This window comes from Populus alba, chromosome 7 (genome assembly GCF_005239225.2).
Source record: "Populus alba chromosome 7, ASM523922v2, whole genome shotgun sequence".
Lineage (NCBI taxonomy): Eukaryota > Viridiplantae > Streptophyta > Magnoliopsida > Malpighiales > Salicaceae > Populus > Populus alba.
Window position 1 is genome coordinate 92,066 of NC_133290.1, and position 7,386 is coordinate 99,451.

The 7,386-nt window shown below is 35.8% G+C and overlaps 1 long non-coding RNA gene and 1 pseudogene across 1 annotated transcript; one reads left to right on the forward strand and one right to left on the reverse strand.

Annotated features, from left to right (window-relative positions):
- Window positions 1–1,454: 1,454 nt before the first annotated feature.
- On the reverse strand, window positions 1,455–2,822 carry LOC118052892 (peroxidase 3-like; annotated as a pseudogene).
- A 1,941-nt stretch (window positions 2,823–4,763) lies between these two features.
- Window positions 4,764–6,701, forward strand: LOC140955781 (uncharacterized). Its single transcript, XR_012170295.1, has 2 exons — window positions 4,764–4,856; window positions 6,331–6,701. It is a non-coding gene; the product is annotated as an uncharacterized lncRNA (long non-coding RNA).
- The last annotated feature ends 685 nt before the right edge of the window (window positions 6,702–7,386 follow it).

The window sequence follows — 7,386 nt, forward strand, 5'->3', positions numbered from 1 at the left end:
TGGTCGTTGATATTTGATTTGATGAGCTACCATAACAGATGGTTCTGAGTGTCCAGGTTCGCCATTCAGTGTGTTTCGTCAAACAGAATCACGATGAACATAGGCATACGTTTCCTCAAGGTCTAGTACAGAATCTCTCTTGAGGATCTCACCACGAATTTGTTCAAACTCTTCATCAAGTCCATTCAGAAATATATGTACCTGTAGTCTCTCAACTGATTTTTTATAGCCAATTACATCATTTAGCGTTTCATAATCTCTGGTGACATGGAGGTCAACAACCATCCTTTAACCTTCTGATTCTCAGCATACCATTTAGCATAGGATGGATCGGTAGTCTCTGGAGATGTGTTATTCATAAGATATTCAAGTTTCTCTCACCCTGCAATCTACATCTCCATGATTTGAGACCAGACATCATAGTTGCTTTCGGTAAGGATGACATTAGTTGAGAAACTGGAATTCTCTTATTGAACATGGATAACTGGTGCAGAGGAGGATGATTCGGTTTTGTCACTAGTCATGGTACAGAGGGAAAGTTTATAAGGTTTTAGGATTCGTGTTGTGATGATATAGAGTAGATACTACACCTAGCTCTGATACCAAGTAAAGAAAGATGCAGAATACGTAAAGGGATTCAATTGCTTTTATTCAGCTTACTTTCTCTGTTCCAAGCACAGTATATATAACCAAATTTACAAAGGCTACCTTTTCCTGATCCTAATCCTATAGTTTCGAGCTTATATATGAAAAGCTATTTATATTAGGATACAATTACATGTTTACGGGGATTCTAGGATATTTTTACAGCTAATATCAGAGATACAATAGGACTCAAATACTGGAATTCCAATTAGGAGATAATTACTCAGACTTATCAACAGTTTACACTGTGAGAGGATTCCTTTTTGTCAAAAGTAGAAACATGAAATTCAAGAAAGAAAAGGTAGATCTTTGCATGATTTCTGCAATCATAATATTAATTATTCATGCATGTTTCTGATCTAGTCTTTGTTGGCTACCGATGTCACTGCTTTATAAACATCCTTTATTGATTGTTGGACCTTTATGCTTGCTCATGCTAATTATACCATAGCTTTGCCAAAAGCAGCATCTTGTTGGTCCTAGGCAAATCAACTGTTAATATACTATATAAGTGTCTTGAAAAGGGCACTAACTCGTGTTTAGATCCGTAACGGACAAGATATGCTAAACAACCTTATTTTACTTAACCACAGTTGTGTTTTATCACTTTTAGCCTCATTAATACAATTGGAGATCAGCTGAATCTGCTGTGCTACAGGGTTGAGCTGTTTCTAGCTGATTAGGTGAATCCATAAGGAGTCATGAGCTAGATGGAGATATATATGTTCAGATGATTCAATTCAACTAGGAAAACTGGCGAGGAAACAGTGCACAATTTATTTTTTTCTTGTTGCAAAAGTGGACTAAAATTCAAAAGAAGTAAAGTCTTCTTGACATTATTTGCGTAGAAATGAAACTCACAATGCACGCATGGGAACCAATTAACAGAAGATTCTTAGCTATTCACAAATGCACAGTGCTTTCTAATTTCTCCAGTTGTGCCGGTCTTAACATTGACTCTGCCATTTTTCTCCATGGAATTTGCGAATTCCCCAAAGAAATTCTGAAGCGGACCTTGGAGTAGCTGGTTGACGAAAGACAACGTAGCGGAGTTTGTGGTCAAGGCAGAATCAGATTGGAACAGACCTCGTCTTTTGAGTAAAAGACTGTAGTAGCTAAGATCAAATGTCCTGAAACTTCCAGGGTCCATTTCTACTATAGTGGTATTGTCATTAAGACTTCTGCACTTCCTTGCCTTGAGATTGGCAGCGTATTCGCTATCTAGAGCTGGGTCCTGATCACCTACTCCAGTGAAGTTGTAAAGGCGGTTGAAAAATGATGAACAATGTGCTACCCCGATTGGTGAGCACCTGAAATATTCAGCAGGATCATGATAAACATTGCGCAAGCAACGTTTCAAATCACATGCAGAGCTACGGAGTGGCATTTTCTTTAAGTGCAGTACCTGATAGCAAGACTAAGTCTTTCAAGTCCAGTCCTTGGTTAGCAAAAAGTCTCTGTAGATTGGTGAAGTTGCTTGTTGGAGGCGGGATATTGTTCAAGGCCTCCGAGGATCTTGAAATTGTCCCGTCTCTTCGTCCCGTTGGAACTCTCCAGAATGGGCCACCCTGTTGAAGTTCAAACAAAAGGGTTTTTGCCAAATAATGAGAAGATATATATACATATGCATTGAATTCTTGGTTATGATTTATTTTAGTCCTTACAGTGGCTACAACAGCATCCCTTGCAACCAAAGCAACAATGTCAGCACAGGAGACAACAGCAGGGCAGGCTGCTTCTAATAGGCTCTTAACTTTGTCAATGAAATCAAAGCCTCTCAGTGTCAAATTTGGAGCTGCCAACTTTTCAGTTTGGTTATTGCTTGAAGTTGTGTTCAAAAGCACAGATGCATCACAACCCTGATAAAAAAAACAAAAAAAACAAAAAAAAAAGAAGCGAAAACAAAAGGTTTCAAAGATTTGTGAGGTGAAAAACTAGGCAGTCACAAAAAGATTGAAGACACAAACCCTAACAAAACAATCATGGAAGTGCATTCTTATGATAGCTGCTGCCAGTGATGGAGCATTATGGATATGCCTGTTAACATAGTCTTGCACAATCCTCTCAGCATTTGGGCAGCTACTAGAATAAAAACCCAGCTGCAATTGAGCTTCAGTTGATCCCATAAATACCAAAAAGACAAAAGAACATCATCCAAAATAACGAAACCCACTCATTTCTAGGGAAAATTCCTACTTCACTGTGGAAGCCACTTGGTACAACCTTGGTTATGGGAGTTTATGCCACTTCAAGATCTATAGTACATTAAGGTTGGAACATGAGGCAAGACTTATAGGCCTCACTTTTAGGATGAGCCTTGGCAACTTGAGCTACCAAAAAGATAAAAGAATAAAAGGGCCCCCATAGCTAACTAACATGACTAAAGCTTAAACATAAATTAATGTGAAGTAGTGATAAAAAAATGGTTATTAGTTATGTGTGTCCCTAAATTAATGTAAGAATCAAACACCAGTCTCTTGCTTGACGAGTAATTATGCAGGGAAAACTACAAGAGAATCCCATGCTTCTCTGGAGAAACTTAACCTGATCATCTCTTTGAAGCTGACCGAATATAAAACAAATTGTTGACCATGGAAATGTTGGGACGTGGCGGGTTTACATACAAGAAGATGGGTTTGGTGGAAATTGATCTTAAGGTAATTGTTTGAATATCTATGGCAAGAATGAGATCGACTGGTTCACCTGCTCTCTGATGGCTGACGTTGTCTTAATCCCCAACTGCTCCCATTTCTCATCAATAATTGGATACCTGCTGCCGCCAATATGTATTGACCACCAAAATTAAACAAGTTAAACCCAGGGCTCAGCTGCCATGTTTATTCCATCACCTTGAAATCTAGAATCCCGTATTATTTTAAAAGAACACAAATGCATATAAGAGAGTATCAGCACATTGCTAATTGCATAAAATATAATTAAGTTATGATAACGATAAGCTGTCGGTCGCTTTTTTTATGTGAGAGAACCGAGGAAACAGGTAGGGAAAAGAAAAAATCAAATATTTGCCACAGAAGGCACAAGCAAGCCAATGGAAAGAAGCTTCATGTCTCTGTATCTTTCCTGTCAACGACATTATAATTTTTTTCTTGCTTTATGTCTGGGGTACTGGAGGGTGGAGACAATATACATATGAACCTGCACATACGCATATGGTGCAGTTTACTAGTGGAGATAAATTTTGTGTTGAAAGATTCAATACCATCAGGACTGCGTCACGAGCCACCAGGGAAACAACACCAGGACACTTCTTGTTATGTTTTGAAATAGAAGAGCAGGAAAGGGCAACAAAGCCCTTGAAGGCTTAAAAATGGTATAAATGAATAAGGGGTGCTGTGGTAATTGAATAAAACTTGATAAATATAAATAAAAAGAAAAGAAAGAGATCTAAAATTAAGAGTGAAAAACTGATGGGAGAAGAAAAAAAAAGGGAAAGAAGAAGAGAAAAAAAAAAGGGTAAGATAAGGGAAAGAGAACAAAGTTAAAGAAAATAAGTTTAAAAGTAATTAGTTATTTAGTTGATTATGAAATATTGTGTTTTGAGTTGATTGATGAATTGATTTAAATATTATGTGTTGATTGTTATGGGTAATTAGTTATTTAGTTGATTATGAAAGATTGTAAGTAAAGATGATGATTTTGAGTTATGATTTTGTTTGAATGGTGAATTTGTATTTATGGTTTTCTCTCATGGTTTTCTCTCAAGAACACAACTTCTCTTCTTTTTTTTTTTTTTATATTTATCAACTCATTGTTCAATTACTACAATGTCCCTCATTCATTTATGCCCGCTTTTAAGCCTTCAAGGGCTTTATTACCTTTTCCTACTCATTTATTTTCAAAACATCACACTTTGTGCGCATCGTATCTAAACCCTAGTTGGTCGGGGGAGTCACCAACTTGTGTGGACTGATCATCCCACAGTACGGAGCCTCATTGTAATGTTTTGAAAATTGAAAAAGATTGGAAAAATACAATAAAGCCCTTGGAGCTTAAAGAGAGGGTATAAATGATTGAGGGGTAGTGTGGTAATTGACCAATGGTTGATAAATATAAATAAATAAATAAAAAAAGAGGATCTGAATATTGGAAGAACAAACCGTAAGAGAGAAGGGAGGAAGAAAGAAGAAGAAGAGAAAATAAGGGAAAATAAGGGGAAAAGGAGAAGAGAAGTAGAGGAAATAAGTAAAAAGGTAAAGATTTATGGTTTTAAGTGTATAATATGTTAAATTTCGGTTTTGATTAATTGTAGAGTTTTGAAGTTTTGTATGTTGAGTTAATTGATGAATTAATTTGAAAGGTTAGGAGTTGATTATTATGGGTATTTGATTAATTATTGATTTTGAGAGATTAAATTGAAGGATAATGATTTTGAGTTATGATTTTGTTTAAATGGTGAAATTGTGTTAGAAATCAGGGATAACAGTTAGGTGATCTGTTTGAAATTCTCGGTTTGAGGTTGAAGATGACGAAAATTCAGTTTGGTCCCTCAATTTGCAGAAATTGCAGTTTAGTCCCCAAACTTTGGAAATTTTACAGATTGGTCCCTAGGACATAAATTGAGGTTCTGAACAGAACTGAGGATGATTTAAGGGTAATATTCCAGTATAATTCGGAAGATATGATATTTTCAGTTTGGTCCTCCAATTTGACAAAAAGTATAATTTGACCCTAAAAAAGTATAAGTTCCAGAATGGTCCTTGGAGCATAAGTTCCAGAATGGTCCTTGGAGCATAATGATATATCCTGGACAGAATTGAGGATTAATTATGGATAAATTTCAGTATGGTTATTTATTTACAGTTCGGTCCTCAAAATTGGGTAAAATTACGTTTTGGTCCCTGTTTTAGAAAATTGTCATTTTAGTCCCTAAACTTGGGAGATTAAGCCCAGTTTATTTTATGCATTGGTATCTTTTGTTTGATTTGTTTTTGAGTATATTGCATATATTTATTGTAGGTTCTCCTAACGATCCTTAATCGGATTTTCGGGTCTTTTTGTCTGACATTCCTTTAGTTCAGTATTTTCGGGTGAGTGGAATAATCTTTAATATGCATATAATATAAATAAATATGTATTTTGATTATACAATGAGTACAACTAGTAAATTTCTTGAATATTTATATATGTTGCTTTATTTTCCGAGTACTAATTTATTATTGAATTTTCACTCGCAATCTGTTAAAGTAAATTCTATTTGATATGATATACGTTTCTTTGATGATTATGTGAATATTTGTTATGCCTTGATATGGGACTTGTCAGTACTCCATGCTAACGGAGAATAGTTAGCCTGTGTGCACATAGTATTCTGTTACATAGCTGGTGAGAGAGGCATCAGCCTGTGGCGATTGATCATCCCACAGTGGTCACCGACGGGTGTCATCTGGTCACCGACGGGTGTCATCTGGTCACCTTCGGGTGTCATCTGGTCACCTTCGGGTGTCATCTGATCTCTGACATGTAATCCACTACGTTATAATAATATGTTACGTTATGATAACTATATGTTACGTTATGATAATATGTTTAGTAAGTATATGTATATGTATATTAAGATAAATCATCTTACAACTTATTAATATCTAAAATATCTAAAATGTATATTAAATGTTATTCCCTCACTGAGTTGGTTGAACTCACCTCTCATTTTTAATATTATTTCAGGTTCTTAGTTTCTGGAACTTTGTTGAGTGTTTCCGCTTCTTCAGTTCTGGTCGGTATGCCTTGCTTGTTCGCGAGGTTTTCCTTTCAGTTTTGATTTGATGTCTTAGATGCTCCACTGTTACCTTGGTTAAATTAAATTTGGATTTTGACAATGTAATGAGTATTATGAATTATTATTTTTGTTTTAATAATTATCGTTCGGTTTCATCAGTATTTGAATAATATAATATTTCTGAATATTATGAGCCGCTGCGTATTTTTGAACAAATTGTTCTTTTGATATGTCTGTTATGAGGCTTAGCGTAGGTGAGGTGTCCTTTCGACACCGCTCCTGCGTTGCCGGTCACGGACCCGGGATTCGGGTCGTGACACTCATGTTCATTGCATTTTGATTTTCTGACGAGCTTTACCTCATGATATTCTTGTTATAGCCTATTTGAGAAACTTTCCTATAAGAACCTAGAGCCATAATTGTATATATATTCATCCTTGCTATATTACCTCGTGGGTGTATATTGAACGTTATCTACTCACCGAGTTGTTAAACTCATCCTTTTATTATTTATCTTTTTTGGCTTTTAGCTTGTTAGCAGGTCATTTTATAGGACTTTTAGAACCTGCTCTTTTGGTTGTAATTTGAAATTTTCTTTTATGTCTAATTAGTGATTCACGACTATAAAATTGTAGTAAGACAATTAAATTATATTATGAAGTTAGTTTTGTTGCTAGTGCTCCATTGAGCTCTGATTAAGTTATTTAAAGGATAAATTTGTATGTAAGTTTGGGTTCGCACAGACATAAAATCTTAGAGAGAATCTTGCTTATTTGCCAGTCATGGATCCAGGATCAGGTCGTGACACTTCTTCTCCTGTGCAGATTTTACAGCTTCAATGACATTGAATCCTCTCAAGGTTTTATTTGGGATCGCGTCTTTCTATGCTTGATTTTTCTTTGTAGAACTTATGAGCACAGAGTCATCACATCCCTGAAACCACAACTTGTTAGGATATTGTTCTACGTGTGCTTAAGCAGCAATGTAATGTTGAAAATAATGAT